This window comes from Pseudorca crassidens, chromosome 8, assembly GCF_039906515.1.
Source record: "Pseudorca crassidens isolate mPseCra1 chromosome 8, mPseCra1.hap1, whole genome shotgun sequence".
NCBI lineage: Eukaryota > Metazoa > Chordata > Mammalia > Artiodactyla > Delphinidae > Pseudorca > Pseudorca crassidens.
The window spans coordinates 31886748-31905686 of record NC_090303.1 but is presented as its reverse complement, the minus strand read 5'-3'; the positions used below and the strand labels follow the sequence as shown (position 1 = coordinate 31905686).

The 18939-nt window shown below is 38.3% G+C and overlaps 1 pseudogene; it reads left to right on the top strand.

Moving 5' to 3' along the window:
* The first annotated feature begins 7126 nt into the window (after positions 1–7126).
* On the top strand, positions 7127–8567 carry LOC137228691 (ATP synthase subunit alpha, mitochondrial-like; annotated as a pseudogene).
* The last annotated feature ends 10372 nt before the right edge of the window (positions 8568–18939 follow it).

Here is an 18939-nt window from a genome sequence, read left to right as displayed (position 1 = left end):
TTCGAAACAGTTTCTTTAGATTGTATTGTGACGGCTATCATATCAGCGTGCATTGAAAAAAAAAACTTACCAAAATTGGTGAATTTTTGTGTGGCCATTTTAATATTGAAGATGGAAGAAAAAACAACATTTTTGGCATATTATGCTTTATTATTTCACGAAAGGGGAAAGCACAACTGAAACGCAAAAAAAGATTTGTGCAATGTGTGGAGAAGGTGCTGTGACTGATCGAACATGTCAAAAGTGGTATGTGAAGTTTTGTGCTGGAGATTTCTCTCTGGACGATTCTCCACGGTCGGGTAGACCAGTTGAAGTTGATAGCGATCAAATTGGGACATTAATTGAGAACAATCAACATTATACCACGTGGGAGATAGCCGACATACTCAAAATAAGCAAATCAAGAGTTGAAAATCATTTGCACCAGCTTCGTTATGTTCATTGCTTTAACGTTTGGGTTCCATATAAGTTAAGCGAAAAAACCTTCTTGACGGTACTTCCACATGCAATTCTCTACTTAAACGTAAGGAAACGTTCCGTTTTTAAAACAAATTGTGATGCGTGATGAAAACTGGATACCGTACAATAACGTGGAATGGAAGAGATCATGGGGAAGTGAAATGAACAACCACCAACGACACCAAAGGCCGGCCTTCATCCAAAGAAGGTGATGTATATATGATGGGATTGGAAAGGTGTCCTCTACTATGAGCTCCTTCCAGAAAACCAAACAATTAATTCCAACAAGTGCTGCTCCCAATTAGACCAACTGAAAGTAGCACTCAACGAAAAGTTCCGGAATTAGTCAATAGAAAGTGCATAATCTTCCATCTGGATAACGTAAGACCACATGTTTCTTTGATGACCAAGCAAAAATTGTTACAGCTGCGAAGTTCTGATTCATCCGCTGTATTCACCAGACATTGCACCTTTGGATTTCCATTTATTTCAGTCTTTACAAAATTCTCATAATGGAAAAAAATTTCAATTCCCTGGAAGGCTGTAAAAGGCACCTGGAACAGTTCTTTGCTCAAAAAGATTAAAAGTTTTGGGAAGATGGAATTATGAAGTTGCCTGAAAAATGGCAGGAGGTAGTGGAACAAAACGGTGAATGTGTTCAATAACTAGTTCCTGGTGAAAATAAAAAGTGTATCTTTTATTTTTATTTAAAAACCGAAGGAACTTTTTGGCCTGCCCAATATTTACTACTAGATGTAATTTATAAATAGTATCTATTTACATTTAGTTTTTATTACTTGCATATAGAAAAATAAAAAGAACAAAAACTTTGATAACTCCTAGAATTGAGACATAAACAGAAGAGATGCGACACGTCTGCTTGTGTAAGGAACTAAGAAATTTTCTGCAAAGTAATTCATGCTAGTAGATGAAATCTGTGGGATGCCAGGGTGTGTTTCAAGGGTAGTAGTACAAGTAAACAGGAATGACTCTGCATGTTCCGCTCATATTCTCTGTGGTGTTCTCCTAGTTTTTCTCTGGGGATCTTGAGAAAAATGTTTTTTTTAATCTTTAAACAGTGTTTAATGCACATCTGACTGTATTATGATAGATGGATATAATTTAAATAAGACATGATCAAACTTTTAATCTAGTTATTTCTGTGCAAAAGAGTCATTATGTATTTTAATATAGAAAATAAATATGATTTTTGAAGTTGATTTTTTAAAATACTCTAGCATTTTAGAGTTGAAGTTGAGAAAATTTGTTTCTTAACTTCCATTACTTTAATAGTATGACTTTAGGCAAATATGTGATTTCTGACTCAGTCAGTGCCTTCAACTCCAAAGCATTGATGATGCCTATCCTTTGTGACCCCATGGGGTTTTGTTACAATAAACAGAGTATATCTAAAACCCTTTGAGTTCTTAGGAAGGAAATATATAAAAGAAGTATAATGAAATTGTTCATCTCAAGTTCCTAGCACGAGGCCTTGCACAGAGTTGGTTCAATACATATTTAATTATCACGAGAAAAGGAGTCTGTGGAGTAGCACTTATAAAGCAATAGAAAGATATTTTACATTTCTTAGATTGTGTCACAATGCAGTCCACATCCAGGACTTAGAGTTTTCTAAAAAACTCTGTTACATGGTACAGTATTTCAATAGGATATCAATTTAATGGGTTATGACTAGCATTTTGAAGTAATGGAATAAAATGGAAATAAATATCAGATGGCATCATAAATAATAACAGTATTTCCTGAAACTTTTGATTCATATATCTGTGTGTGTGTGTGTGTTTCCTGGGTCATGATGTAAAATATATTTCTTTGGTAGGTTGAGGTTAAAAAAAGTTTTGAAGGCCACCGATATAATTATACAGATTATAATTTACACAGACCTGTTCTCATTTTGCTTGATTTAAGAAGACAAATAATTGGAACAGAATTGTAGTTTGCTGCTAAGCAGCAAGGAAATAACAGAATTCTATGCCAGAAAAGCTGTATAGGACTCCCCCCACTGCAACCCCGGTTGGGGGGGGTAATTAGAAGAAACTAAAATACATCTGCTTTACTAATCAAGTCATGTCCTGGGAGGTCCTTGGTCAATTTTTTTTTTTTTCCTTTGGCCATGCCGCATAGCATGTGGGATCTTAGTTCCCTGACCGGGGATTGAACCCGTGCCCCCTGCCGTGGAAGCATGGCGCCCTAACCACTGAACCGCCAGGGAATTTCCCGGTCAAATTTTTCTTTATAAGCTTCCTTCCTCTCATACTGTGCAATTAATGATTTTCTCATTTCTTATAGGAAACAAATGGCACTGTCAGATTATGACTATCAACTAATGTTTTTAAGTCACACCAAGAACTGTGCACATGCTATCATGAAGACAAATTTTACATATTGCTTAAAAGGAATGAAAATTTATATTGTTCACATTCCTGTAACAAGTCCCTCTCTTTCTTCAAATTATGCTTGCTACTTAATATATCTACCTGAGGAAAGCTTCCTCACTGAACCTATTTCAAACGAGGCGACAGAGCTTTACATTTGTTTTACTATGAAAAGTTCATCCATACAGCAAGGTTGAAAGGATATGCCCACCATCTTGATTCTACCATTAATTCTTTTGTTATACTCTGCCACATCTATCAATTAAACCATTTTATTTTTTTATGCTCTTTGAAACAAATTACAGTTTTCAGCCACTTTTCCCTAAGTACTATAACACGCATGTCATTAACTCAAGTTTAGTATTTAAAATTTATTCCCTAGATGTAAAGTTTATATACAATGAAATGCACACATTTTTAGCATACATTAGCTGAGTTTTGACAAATTCATTAGCCTGCTCCCCAAACTTCTGTTAATATGTAGAACACTACCATCCCACCAAAAAGGCCCCTTATATGGTCCCTAGTCAAATCCTACCCCACCCCAAGGCAGTTTTTTCCACCATAGATTAATTTTGCCTTTTCTAGAATTTCATATAAATGGAACCATACCGTGTGTGCTCTTGTTTCTGGCTGCTTTCACTCATCATAATGTTTCTGATTTTCATTTACGTTGTTGCGTATGTAATTTGTTTAATGCTGAGTAGCATTTCATTATATGAACGTAACACAGTTTGTATATTTCTTCTCCTATTGATAAACATTTGGGCTCTTTCTAGTTTAGGGCTATTATGATAAAACTGCCGTGAATGTTCTTTTTAAAAAATATTTATTTATTTATTTGGCTGCATTGGGTCTTAGTTGCTGCACGTGGGATTCATTGTTGCAGCGTGCCAGCTCAGTAGTTGCAGCGCGCCAGCTCAGTAGTTGCAGCACATGGGCTCTAGAGTGCACGGGCTCGGTAGTTGTGGCACGTGGGCTTAGCTGCCCCGCAGCGTGTGGGATCTTAGTTCTCTGACCAGGGATTGAACCCACGTCCCCTGCATTGGAAGACAGATTCTTAGCCACTGCGCCACCAGGAATTCCCATGAACATTCTTATAGAAGTCTTTTTTGTGAACATAAATTTTCATTTCTTTTGGATAGATACCTAGGAGTGACATTACTGGGGCGTATGGTAAGTGTGTTAAGAAATACACGGTGTCTTCCAAAGTGGTTGTGCATTTGGCACTCTCACTGGCAGTAGAGTTTTGATTAGATGTCTCCATGTTTGCCCACACTCAGGGAGGTAATAGCAGGGCCATAACACCTCACTCCTTTGACACAGTTGCTCCGTTGTGCCCACAGGACATAGTTGTAGATGGTGAGCAAACACGTAACGTCGTGTGAGTGGAGGTCCCGAACTGTTCATGCACACACGGGAAAAAAGAAAGTTCTACCAGCAGAAGGATGAAAAAGCATTGTCTTCAAGACAGAATAAAGGGACTAATAGAAGGACCCTTGGACCAGTCTCTGTTGGTGTCCCCAAACTTATCTCATTGCTAATTTAAAGAAAGTGAGGCCTAGCCCAGAGGAGAGAGTAACTCTGGCAATATTCTAAACCAAGTTGCTGCCTATTTCCCTGGGAATAATTGTGTGTGTGTGTGTGTGTGTGTGTGTGTGTATAATTGTTTTCTTGTACTGTAGATTTACTGCACAACTTTCAGGTACCTGTAGAATGGGTTTTTAATTTCTATTCCATATTCCTGTCAGTTTGCATGTTTTTCTTTATTCTGTTAATACGGTGAATTGCATTGATTGATTTTCAAATATTAAACTAACATTGCATTAAATGTTGTAATGTGTTATTTATTTTTTATGTTATTGGATTCAATTTGCTACTATTTTGTTTTAGGGGTTTTTAAATCAATAGATTTATGAAAAAAATTGGTCTGTAATTTTCTGTCCTTGTAAGTCCTTCAGTTTTGGTATTGAGTTTATTCTGATATCATAAGACAACTTGAAAAGTATTCTCTATAAGAGCATGTGTAAGATTGATATTATTTCTTTGTTAATTTAGAAGTCACTAGTGAAGTGATATGGCCTGGAGATTTCTTTTGGGGAAGGTCTTTAATTATGGGTTCATTTTCTTTCATAGGTATAGGGTTATTTAGATTTACTTTTAATTTTTGTGTTAGTTTTAGTAAGTTGGTTTTTCTCTGTTTTTCTTGTCCATTTAAATTTTCAAGTTTATTGGCATAAAATTGTTGGTAATATCTTATTGTCCTTTTTATATCTACTGCATGGTTTGTAATGATGTTGCCTTTCATTTATATTAGTTTTTGCTTTGCTCTTCAGTTATTTCTTAGATAAAAGGTAGCATTTTTGGGCTTCCCTCGTGGCGCAGTGGTTGGGAGTCTGCCTGCCAATGCAGGGGACACGGGTTCGTGACCCGGTCTGGGAGGATCCCACATGCCGCGGAGCGGCTGGGCCCGTGAGCCATGGCCACTGAGCCTGCACGTCCGGAGCCTGTGCTCCGCAACGGGAGAGGCCGCAACAGTGAGAGGCCCACGTACTGCAAAAAAAAAACAACAAAAAAAAACAAAGGTAGCATTTTATGCCCACTGTCTGACATGATTTATACATTTAAAAATATATTCTGGAGATCACTTCATAGCAGTATTCAAGAGTTTCTCATTTTTAAACATTGCACAGGACTTCATTGTGTGGCTGTTCATGCCTCCAGTTCCCTTTTAATGAATATTTGGTTTGTTTTCAGTCTTTTTACTGTAACAAATAGTGCTGAAGGGAATACCTTTGTATGTATGTATTAAAACAAACTTGCTGGTTATGATCTCGTTTATATGTGGAATCTCAAACAAAAACAAAAACCAAGTTCATAGATAGAACAGATTGGTGGTTGCTAGAGGCGGGAGTTGGAGGGTGGGCAGATGGGTAAAGGGAGTCGAAAGGTACAAATTTCCATTTATAAAATAAATAAGTCGTGGTGATGTAGTGTACAGCATGGCGAGTATAGTTAATAATACTGTATTGCATGTTTGAAAATCCTTAGGGGAGTAGTAAATCATCAAAGCTCATGTCACGAAAAAAATTCCGTAACTATGTATGGTGATGTATGTTAACTAGACTTGCTGTGGTGATCATTTCACAGTGTATACAAATATCGAATCATTATGTTATGTACCTAATATCATTATGTTATGTACCAAATATCGTTATGTTATGTACCAAATATCGTTATGTTATGTACCAAATATTATGTTATGTACCAAATATCGTTATGTTATGTACCAAATATCGTTATGATATGTACCAAATATCGAATATGATATCAAATATCATATGTTATGATATCATATGTTATGTACCAAATATCATTATGATATGTACCAAATATCGAATATGATATCAAATATCATTATGTTATGTACCAAATATCGAATCATTATGTTATGTACCTAAGTTGTATGTAATGTACCTAACATATAAAGTTGTATGTCAGTTATACCTCAATAAAAAATTAATTAAAAAAATTTTTTGCTAGTGTTATCTTTGGGATAGATTTCTAGAAATGGGATTTCCTAAAAATGGGGGAGGGGCAATAACTATAGATTAAATTTAAGAGCTTTAACAACCAAATACGGTAGATGATCCTTGATTGGATCCTGCTATGAAAAAGTGAGCTATAAATAACACTGAGGATGTGGGCAAATTTAAATACAGAATGGGTGTGAGTTGAAACTAGAGAGCTATTTTCATGTTGGGGAGGCAATACCATTGTATTTAGATAGAATTTTTTTTTTCTTTTAGAAGTGTAAAGTATTTTGGCATAAAATGTCATAATGTGTGACACTTACTTTGAAACAACTCAACCAGAATAATAAAAAATGAAATAGATTGATAAATCAATAAAGCTATTATGACAGAATGTTAACAGTGGCTGAATCTCAGTGGATTTATAGGCGTTCATTGTACTATTTTTTTCTACTTTTGTATGTTTGTAAATTTCATAATAAAAAGTAAAAAAATTATACAAGCATATATATTATGTATCTAGTGAGTTATTCTTGCATTATTTTATCTTTACATGTGACTTTATCCATACTAAGGATTATTTCTTAGAAACATTTTGTCTGATACTAATGTAATTATCTCATAATCCTCTTACATAGTATCTCAAGATACTGGTGTAATTTCTTTTGGTTAATATTTGCTTGGAAGTCGGTCCAGAGGTTGCAGCTGCAGAGGAACCACCCAAGGAGAGCTGCAAAGATGCTGTCTGGACACGTGGCCTTGGACTGTGGCTTGCACCCTCCCTTGGCAGGCCAGACTGGTCTTCAGAATGCTTTGGGATCATCCTTCATTGCCACAGGGAACCTCCATGCCTCTTAACACTTGTCTTCAGACGACTGGCACTGCTGAGGTATCCTCTGTTCTTGAAGAGCGTAATCTTGGAGCCAAAACCTCTGTTGACTGTGAAGAAACAGGTGTGTCTCAAGTATTGATGATAGTATTGGTTGAATACATGGGCTGAGGAATGTTCAAGCAGACGAAATGGTAGTGTTTTCTTCAGGCTTAAAGGGTATGTTTCAACTTGGGAACTGACAATGTTGGTTTTGTTGTGTTTGGACATGATAAACTAATTAAGGAAGGAGATACTGTGAAGAGGACGGGAGCCATTGTGAATGTTCTAGTTGGTGAGAAGCTACTGGGTTGTATAGTAGATGCCCTTGGTAATGTCACTGATGAAAAGGATCCAGTTGGTTCCAAGACCCAATGGTGAGTTGGCCTGAAAGCCCCTGGCATCATTTCTCCAATCTCTGTGCAGAAACCAGTGCAGACTGGCATTAATGCTGTGGATAGCTTGGCGCTGATTGGTTGTGGTCAGTACAGGCTGACGATTGGTGACTGACAGACTGGCAGAACATCAATGATTGACATAATTATTAACCAGAAACATTTCAGTGATGGATCTGATGGAAAGAAGCAGCTATACTATATCTACACTGCTATCGGTCAGAAGAGATCCACTGTTGCCCAGTTGGTGAAAACACTTACAGATGTGGATGCCATGAAGAACACCAGTGTGGTTTCAACCACTGCTGCTGACACTGCCCTCCATCAGTACCTGACTCCTTATTCTTGCTGTGCTGTGGGAGAGCATTTTAGGGATAATGGCAAACATGCTTTGATCATCTGTGATGAATTATCCAAGCAGGCTGGTGCCTCTGCTGGTCTACAGACCACTCAGCTACTCGTGAGGTCCAGCCTGATGATGTGTTCTACTTACACTCCCGTCTACAGGAGAGCAGACATAATGGACGATTCTTTTGGTGGTGGCTCCTTGACTTCTTTACCAGAAACACAAGCTGGTGATGTGTCTGCTTACATTCCAACGAATATCGTTCCTATCAGTGATGGACAGATCTTCTTGGAAACAGAATTGTTCTACAAAGGTATCTGCCCTACCATTTACATTGTTTTTTCTGTGTCCTACGTCAGAAATGCTGCCCACACCAGGTCTGTGAAGCAGGGCCAGGCACCGTGAAGTCAAAATTGGCTCCTATGGTGAGGTTGCTGAGTTTGCCCAGTTCAGTTCTGACCTCCATGCTTCTACTCGACAACTCTTGAGTCGTCGTGAGTATCTGAGTTGCTGAAGCAGGGACAATATTCTATGGCTGTTGAAGAACTCGCAGCTCTTATGCTGGGTTAAGTGAGTATCTTGGTAACTGGGGCTGTTTCTATTTGTGTGTGTGTGTGTTTTGTTTTTGGTTTTGCTGAAGTATTTAAAAGCACATCTTAGATGGCATGCTATTTTACCCAGCCACTTCACTATGCTTTGAAAGACAAAATTTTTTTCCTTAGGTAACCGCAAATCCATTTTTACATCTAACAAAGGAAATAAAACATTTCTGAGGTTTTAATATAAACTATTAACATTTCTCCAATTGTCTCAAGAAATGCCTTTTTACAATTATGTTTTTCAGATCAGAGTCCAAACAAGGTCCACATCTTGAATTTGGTTCTTAGGGTCTCTAGGATCTCTTTTCATCTGGAGGACTGCTCCTTTTCCCCTCCCTTATTCCATTTACTCCTTTTTTTTTTTTTTTTTTTTTGTAGTACGTGGGCCTCTCACTGTTGTGGCCTCTCCCGCTGCGGAGCACAGGCTCCGGACGCGCAGGCTCAGCGGCCATGGCTCACGGGCCCAGCCACTCCGCGGCATGTGGGATCTTCCCGGACCGGGGCACGAACCCGCGTTCCCTGCATCGGCAGGCAGACTCTCAACCACTGCGCCACCAGGGAAGCCCCTCCATTTACTTCTTGAAGAAAGTGGGTCAGTAGTCCTGCTGTCTAGAAGTGAGATCTAAAGACTCGATTAAATTCTGTTTCAAGTTTTGACAAGACTAGCTGTAGGTGATGTTACAGACTTTATATTGTTTCATCACCTGGAGAACCACATAGTGTCAGGTTGTCTCACGTTTGTAGTAATGCTTAATTCAGGTGGTGACAGCGTAGTTCCTTCATTGTGAAGTTTCCCAACAGTCTTTTAACTAATGATTTTAATATCTATTGATGACTATTGTCTGATTCATTTTGAAATAGGGGTTGCAAGATGGTGATTTTCTAATTTGATCATTACTTCTACATTTATTAGCTAGAAGTCTTCTGTATAGAAAAACTTTTCTGCATCCTTTAGGCTTATTTGGTTACCCTGAAATACTGTTCATACCGAAAAGACAGGAAAGATCTTTAATTATTTCCTTTAAATTATCCAATTTCAGAGTAATGTGTTGGTTACCTAGCAACCTCCATGCTGTCCAAAGAATCTCTCTCTCTGTCTTTTTCCTTTTTTGCATGTCACTACGAACTCATGGCTTTACACATTCAATGTATTTCTATCAGTTGCAGTTGTTTGATACTCACATTATTCTATTTTGGCCACAAGGGGGAACATTTTGATATTTTCTGTATTTATTTAATATGGCAATATTAGCTTTTGATAGCTTCCTTGCTTTCTATCATAATGTGGTATCCCAAGCTCAGTTGGTACATTTCCTGGAATTGACTGTTGATAAAAAACCCTGAGTCCTTTTAGTGTGTGAAGGTGTTTTGAGACCAGAGTATGGAATTCTTGTTGCTACTTGATTATCATTGTTAATTGGCCCTTCAGTGGACAGTTAGAAAATAAGTACCTTTTTAAAAATAAAGTTACAAGTTTATACTGATATTTACAACCACAATTTAAAATTACAAGGTTTTTTAACTGACATTTTGATGCTGAACATTAGTCCTTAGCAGCTTTAACATAGTTTCTTAGTTGTATTATGTTAAAATATATTCATGTTAATAATAATACAATTGTTACTATTAACAATAAGAATACTAAGTGACATTAGGTATTTTAAGATTTGTTTGCCCTTTTAATATTTTTGTCCTAGGAATGTATTGCACTAAAAAGTGTATAGTCAGAGTATTTTGTTCTAAGATCAATTGGAATAATTCTTTTCTCTGTGTGATTTTTTTACCAAACTGATATACCATTAGGTTCATTTGTTTCAGTTAGTTTTCAACTTCTAGGCATTGGTTTTTATTTTCTTAAATTTAGTTTTGTGTTTTGTGTACTACCTCCTTCTTGAAGCAGTTCTTTAAAAAATTTTTTTATTGACATATAGTTGGATTTATAATGTTGTGTTAGTTTCAGGTGTACAGCAAAGTGATTCAGTTATACATATATGTACATATATATATTCTTTTTAAGATTCTTTTCCATTATAGGTTATTACAGGATATTGAGTATCGTTCCCTGTGCTATATTGAATATTACTATATTTGTATATAATAATATATATTGCTATACTGAAATACTTACTTTAATTTTCTTTTGGGACACTACTTTTTCTTACATTTTATTTTTATTTTTTTTCTGTCTCACTTGGGGCTTCGATTAAGTCTCCTTTCCTGGTTCTTCCTCTTCCTGCTCTTAACTTTGGAGTGTACCAGGACCTCTCCTCTGTTTATATTCATTTCCTAGTGAATGCATCTTGTCCCATGCTTTTAAATACCACCTATTTTCTGATCACTCACAAATTTATATCTCTGCCTGGGCTTCTTCCTTGAATTGCAGATCTAGGTATACAACTTTTTATTCACTATTGGCACTTGAATGTCTAGTAGGACGTCTAGACTTAGCATATCCAAAGATGAGCCCTCAATTTCCATCCAGCTGTTCCTCTGGCAGTCTCCCCTGTTTCAGTAAATGGCAACTCTATCACCTTGCTCAGGCCTAATACCTTGAAGTCATCTCTGATTCTTTTCTCTCAAATCCTGTACCCAATTCACCAATATATCCTGTCAGCTTCTACCTTTGAAATATATTAAGAATCCAATCAATCCTCCATTTCTCACCAAGTCCACTGCCATCACCCCCAACTAAGCTGCTGTAAATTCACCTGGATTATTGTAATGGCCTCATAACAGGTCTTCCTGTTTCCATCCATGCTTCTTTACAAGGTATTCTCTACTTGGCAGTCAGAGTAAGCTGTTAAAAGTCATTCCTTTGTTCAAAACTCTCCAGTACAGTCCTTCAAAATAATCTAGGTTTGGGGAAGGTGGATAGAGGTATAGATGGCCATGTATTGCTAATCGCTGAAACTGAGCGATGGCAACTTTAAATTCATTATATTTTTCTTTTATTTTCATATACATTTGATACATAAAACAAAATCCAAACTCTTCAAAGGCTTTACAGTTGTCTGTAACTGCACCAATATGGTAGCCACTAGCCACATGTGGTTACTGAGCACTTGAAATGTGCTAGACTGAATGTAGATGTACTGTGAGTATAAAATACACAATGGATTTTAAAGACTTCTTCAGAAGGAAAAAACGTAAAATACCTCATTAATATTTTGTTATATTGATTATGTATCGAAATCATATTTTGGATATGGTGCTTCCAATAAAATACAGTATTAAAATTAATTTCATTTTGGACTTCCCTGGTGGTCTAGTGGTTTGGACTTGGTGCTTTCACTGCTGTGGCCCCGGGTTCAATCCCTGGTCGAGGAAGATCCCACAAGCTGAGTGGCGTGGCAAAAAAAAAATTGTTTCTTTGTATTTTTAAAAATATGGCTGCTAGAAGATCTTTGTGTGTGGCTCACATCATCTTTCCATTGGATCTGTGGCCATGCTTTCTCTCTGAACTTATCTCCTACGTTTTTCTCTCTCCTTATTTTTTTTTGGCCACGCGGCTTGTGGGATTTTAGTTCCCCGACCAGGGATTGAACCTGGGCCCTCGGCAGTGGAAGCGCAGAGTCCTAACCACTAGACCTCCAGGGAGGTGCCTTTTCCTCTCCTTAGCTCACACCACTCCAACCACACCGATCTCTCTGCTTAGAACAAGCAGAATACATTTCTGTCTCGGGACCTTTGCACTTGCTAACCTGTCTGCCTGGAGGTCCCTTTCTCAGTGTCCTGTGACTCACTCTCTTGTTTCCTTCAGAGATACTTACCTGATCTGTATAACACCTCATCCCCTTCCCTCTCTATTCCCCTTAATCTGCTTTCTTTTTCTTTGTAATACTTATCACTACTGACTTGTGTTTTGTTAATTTGTATTCCTGTATCCTGAGCACCTAGCATAATGCTTATACAGCGTAGGGCTTTTGGTAACAGTTTGTGGAATGGATGTCTATAGATTGTGCAAGTAATTATGTTAAGTTCAATACTGATTTCTTCTGCAATAAGGTTCAGGTTTCCTAAATATATAAAGGGTAAAAATTATTAGAGTAAAATAAACTTTAATTATAACTACATGTAATTCCCTGCATGAGGAAACAGATGCTTTATAAAATGATATGATAGCTACTTTATTCCCTTCAAAGGAATTAAGGTAAAATAACCTTATACTAAATAATTTTTATGTATTTGTATAATTAGTAAGATGGAGAGTTTAGAGATACTTAGGAGATATTCAAGAAAGTAAACAAAATACAGACCAAGACTTACTTAAGGGTCAGAAATGTTTTTTATCCAGTAGATAATATCCAGTTTCTCCAAGGAGTTTTCCAAATTCTCTTATTAGTCTGGCATTTTTATTGTATTCATGGTAACCCAGTAAAGTGGGCTATGTCAAGGAGCTTAGAAGTTTTTTTGGATACACTGAAATTTTTCTTGTGTTAGTAATTATAACTTACTCTGTTTATAAAATAACTTTTGAAGGCAGCCATTGTTTTTTATTTAAAATTAAAACTATGAAGGAGGGAAAGGAACCAAAAAAAGGAGAAATGAGAAAGGAATATTTTTAATTTATTATCTTCATTTTAAAATATAAGATGACTAAATGTACCAATGAAATAATTTAAAAGCAAGGATATCTTTTCCTTATCTGAATATACTTGCAAATTCTATTTTAATTTTAAACAGTCTTGGTCACAGCATCCCTTCAACTGTAACAGGAAAAATGAAATGACACCAACAAGGTATGTGACAACTTGAGTTGTGAAATTTCAATAGGCAAAACTGACGAATCAGGGCTAGCATTATATTAAAGACGTTTAACTAAGACGTTTGAAGTACATCCTCAGTGATTTTTTTGTTTTTTCCTCAGTGATATTTTGGAATATTATTTTGTGCTTGTTTAACAAACATTTACTAACTGTATATTGTATGTCAACACTGTACCAACTACCCAAGGTTACAAAACTATACTTTCAGAGTGGCTGTCCTTCACTGAGTGCTAATTAAATGTCAAGTAAGTTTACAGAGATTATTTTAGTTAATCCTCGCAAAAGAGGTAATTTTATTACTCTCAGTATTCCAATGAGGGAATAGAGGCTTTCCAAAGAGTTCTGTTTTCAAAAAGTTTGCCATCTAGAGCGATGAGAATAGCAGTAGATAGAATATAAAGTGCTAAATGCTACAATAAAGAAAGGGTGCAGAGGAAGGGTTGCCTTTGGAGTTGGGAATGAGGAAAGCCTTCCAAAGAACAGGATACTTGTTCTGAATTTGAAAGGTAGGGAGGAGTTTGCATGGTGAAGAGTGGAGAATATTGCCAGCATATGCAAAGACATTGAACTCTGAAATGATTTGAGCATTAGTGAGAACTTTTCTATAAGCCTTTGATTTATTCATCATCTACCACACATTCTGTATTTCCATATTCAAACAAAGATCTGGCTTAGGCAATGAGGAATCATCTGATTGAGTTATCAAGGGCTGGAGTGCTGGCAGGGCTTGTTCGTATTAGCATATGGGTTAGAACTTCACGTCCTAGGCTTGGGCCTTAACTTGGCAGGTCTCCTGGGGGTAGATTCCACACTGAATAGCAGAATGGCTAAGAAAACAAATTCTTTTGCCAGACTGGGTTTAAATCGCAGCTCTGCCACTTCTAACCAGCGGATGTGACCTTGGGTATGTTACCAGACATTTTTATGCCTCAGTATCTTCATTTGGAAAATGAGAACAATAATGGCAGAACCTACTTCATCATAGGATTGTTACGAGGATAAAAGAAGTTAATAGATACAAAGCTCTGAGAATAGTGCCTGGTACATAGGAAGCTCTGTATAAGTACTAAGTACTAGTATTACTTGAGACTAGTATTTAAACAAAAATGCTACTTTGTTCATTTAAAGTGAACTTTGTTCTTTTCTCATGGTGCTAAGAGTCTCCTAGGTTCTACTTTTTTGGTATTAAGATGCCTGAGATGCTAAATTTTGAATCAGAAAGTTGTTTGCTGGGAATCGGCATAGAATATTTGTCCTAGGTCCTGGTAAAGGCCAGTGAGATATCTCTCCACCATAAAAGAAACATTCTCTGTTCGTTGGGTTACATCGCCCAGAATCATTATCTTACTCCTTTGTTGCTATCTGCCAGGCCAGATATAGCTAGTGGGTTCAGAGTCGAATGGAGATAAAACTTGGAAAGAACCCCTGAAGTGCTAGTTGTTAAGCCAGGATCTTTTTGATAAGACACGCAGGGTGACCTATCTGAGGCACTGCTGTCTACTCTACAGCCCCTGTGGTGGAAAATGGCTGGGGTTTCCCTGCCTTGGAAGGACTTGGAGCAATTCCTGTAGTTCCTTGATTACTACAATGTCCCTGATAGACTAGAGACAAGGAAGGCTTTTTTACAGAACTCTTGATGCATTCTTTAGAACCCTCAGCTAAGTAAACTAGCTCAGGACTTTGCTTGGAGCTCTCAAAGACATGTTTCAACTTTGCTGAATTCATTTATTAGTTCTAACAGTTTTGGGGGTGAGTTTTTAGGGTTTTCTATATATAATATCACGTCATCTGCAAACAGAGACAGTTTTACTACTTCCTTTCTGATTTGGATCCTTATTATGTCTTTTTATTGCCTAATTGCTCTGGCTAGTACTTCTAGTACTATGTTTAATAAAAGTGGCAAGAGTGGGCATGTGTGTTTTGCTCCTGATCTTAGAGGAAAAACTTTCTTACCACTGAGTATGATGTTAGCTGTGGGCTTATCATATATGACCTTTCTTATGTTGCGAAACATTCTCTCTGTGCCTAGTTTGTTGACAGTTTTTATCATGAATGGATTTCAGATTTTGTCAAGTGCTTTTTCTGCATCTGTTGAGATGATCATACAATTTTTAACCTTCATTTTGTTGTGTGATGTATCATATTAATCTCCTTTGACTGTTGTTGCAGGTGTGTGCTTCTGGCCACATCTTGCCTGTTCTGTATATCTATATATAATTATATATATTTGAATGAAACCCATCACATATACAGATGCCATGTGCACATAACCATAATAATAATTGGCAAGGTTAAGCCAGAGGAGGCCTGATCCTCAGAGAGTTGTGGAGTTGGTTAATAGAACACAGTTCCTTTAGGAGTGAAATGGATGGACAATAACAAAGGAATTTACTCAATATGTATCATTAAAATAAATCCACCTCAGGAGGCTGAGAGGAGTTGCTCCAATAAAGTCACGCTGTCTTGTTCTGTTTCCAAACTTGAGTCAGTTTCTCAACCCAGAAACCATTGACTGAGGAAAAGTTATGTCCCCAGGAGAAGGACACTGCAACACATGTCAAATACATGTGGTAATGATTCCCCTAGTCCTTCCCCAAAGGGACTTACCTCCAGGTATTTGAGTAATTGCACTGGGGAAAAGGGTAAGAATAACCCAATATTTGTTGGATGCAGGGTCTGAATTCACAGTGATACCTGGGGTCCAAAGCACCTCGTATAATGGATGCATATGGCAGCCAGGTAATAAATGGAGTCCTGGCCAAGGTTTGGCTCACAGTGGGTCAACAATGTCATTTGTTGAGCCTCTGAATATTTTATTAGAGCGAATACTTAGTACTTCATAAAATCCCTCGCGTTGTGTTCCTGACCTACAGGACAAGAATCATTATAGTGGGAGAGACAAAAAAAGAAAGAAAGAAAGAAGGAAGAGAGAAGAGAAGAAAAGGAAAAGAAAAGGAAAACACCAAGTAAGTGGTAATCTCTGAAACTGCCTCTATCCCTCAGCCAAATAATAAATCAAAAACACTATCTTAACCTGGGGTGGTGGTGGAGGAGATTAGTGAGCCTGTTAAGTATCTAAAAGATGGTTGATTCCCATCATCTGGGCTGTAAAGAATGACAGCAGACTGCCACAAACTGCGCTAAGTCATAGGCTCAACTGCAGTTGAAGTGCCAGGTGTGGTGTCCTTTCCATTGCACATGAATATACTCCCAAGTACCTGGTAGGCAGACATTGATTGGGTAGATGCATAATTTCCATCCCTGTTAGGAAAATAAAAGATCAGAAACAGTGTGTATTCACAGGGAAAAGATGACGGTAGTTTTACCTCAGGGCTATTTAAACGTTCTTGTCCTTTGTCATCCAGTAAGTTGAAGAGGATGCCATAGAGAACATCACATTAATACATTATATCAATGGTAACATATTTATTGGACGATATGAGCAAGAGGTCGCTAACATATTGGAAGCTTTGATAAGACACCCTCCCTAGAGGGTGAGAGAGATACCGTAAGAAGATTCAGGGACCTTGTCACATCAGTAATATTTTTAGAGTTCCATTGGTCAGGGGCATTCCAGGACATGCCATCCAAAGTAAAGGACAAATTATTGCACCCTGAACTTCCTAAACATGAAAAAGGAAGGATAATGCCTAGTAGGCCTCTTCAGATCTTGGAGGCAGTATATTCCAACTGGGAATACTGCTTCCACCCAGTGGCATGAAAGGCTGCCAGCTATGAGCAGAAAAGGGCTCTGCAGTCATGTAACCAGGCAGGTTCAAAGGTTCTAGACATCAGTGGTAGGAAAGTTGCAGTTTATGGCCACCGTCAATAGGGAATCACAACCGAGGCCCTGGGGGTTTTAGGATAAGGCCATGCCATCTTCAGTGGAGAATTATATACTTTATGAAAAATGAAGCTAGTTTGTTGTATGAGATGATGATGTATGAGAGATGAGTTACCTGACCATGGGGCAAAATCACCATGTGGTTACAACTGGCAATCTTGAGCTGGGGTTCTATCAGAACCATCCAGTCATAACTTGCAGCAGGTGCAGCAGTAATCCATGGTAAGATGGAACTGGTAGATACAGGGTTGAGCAAAAGCAGGACCCGAGGGTTCATGGAAATTGCACGAGCAGGCAGCCCAGACCCCCATGTCACACCTACAGGTGTATGGGCCATCTTTTAAGACCAGATGTAAAAAGGAGGAAAAACCCAAACTTGGTTCATGGACTAGTTGCTTCTGTGGTTGCAAGCTGAAAATAGATAGCATCCTCCATACAGCTCCACTCAGGGGTGGTACTGAAAGCCAGTCACAAGGGAAAATCTTCCCAATGGGCAGAGCTTCAAGAGGTGAAGCTTGAAGTCACCCCCTTTGTGTGGAGAGAGAAGTGGCCTGAGTTCAGAATATATGTGAACTCTTCTTGGGCAGTGAGAAATGACTGGCTGTTAAGTGATTTGTGGAGAGACAGATTGGAAGATTACATGTAAGGGGTAGAGGCACGTGGCATATGGGAGTGGGCATGGAGTGTGAGCATCTCCATATCATACGTTAATACCACCCTAATGCTGACACGATGGGTACATAAGAAAAAGGGCTACGGTGGCAGGGATGAAAGCCATGTATGGGCTTAATGGTATGGGCTCCTATTCACTTAGGTTGATCTAGTGTTTCTGCTTTTGCCTGAAGTTCAACTTGCCAGAAACAGCGACCAACACTGAGCTCCTGATACGGCACAATCCCTCCAGGAGACCAGCCTGGCACATGATGACAAGTTGATCACGCTAGGCACAGTAACAGACATATTCCAGGTAGGAGATTGTCTTTCTTGCTCACGCCATCACTTTTTGAGGATTTGATTTATTGGCATGGAATCATACATAATTTCATGTTACACCAGGGGATTGACTTTATGGCGAAGGTGTTGGGAGTGTGCCCACGGTCAGGTGGTCCACGGTCTTAACTCATATAGAATCACCCAGAAGCTTCCTAAATGATAGAGTATTGGAATGGCCTGTTAAAGGCACAGCTGTAGCATTAGCTTGGAGGAGATATTTTTGAGGATGGGGTATCAACCTAGGATGCAGGATACACTTTTGAGTTCAAAACATTTATATGGTGCTATGTCTCTGATACAAGAATACATGCGTCTGGGAACCAACAGGTGGAAGCTGAGTGTCCCTACTTGCCATTATTATTCCTGTGTCCCTGTTGTAATTTGTGCTTCCCATTTTAGCAATTCCTGTTGAATTATAAGCTGCAATTACCACCTAGCCCCTTTGGGTTCCTTGTTCCAAGAGACCCCCAGACAAGGAGTCACCATCCTGGTAGGAGTAATTGATTCTGATCCATCTTTAATAAAGAAGGTGCTGCCCCAGCTGCTGGGAGTACAGGCAGTAGACAGCTTACAGCTGTCAGCTCCTGAAGGCATTCTCATCTGCAGAGCCTCGTTGCCTGGTCATGCCCCATCTGAGTGGTCATTGAACCGTTCAGTGATTTACCAGTCAGCTTCACCTAGCAACTCTGAGATTCTTGTGGGGCCAACTATGTCCAAAGGCAGTCGTTAGAAAACATCCT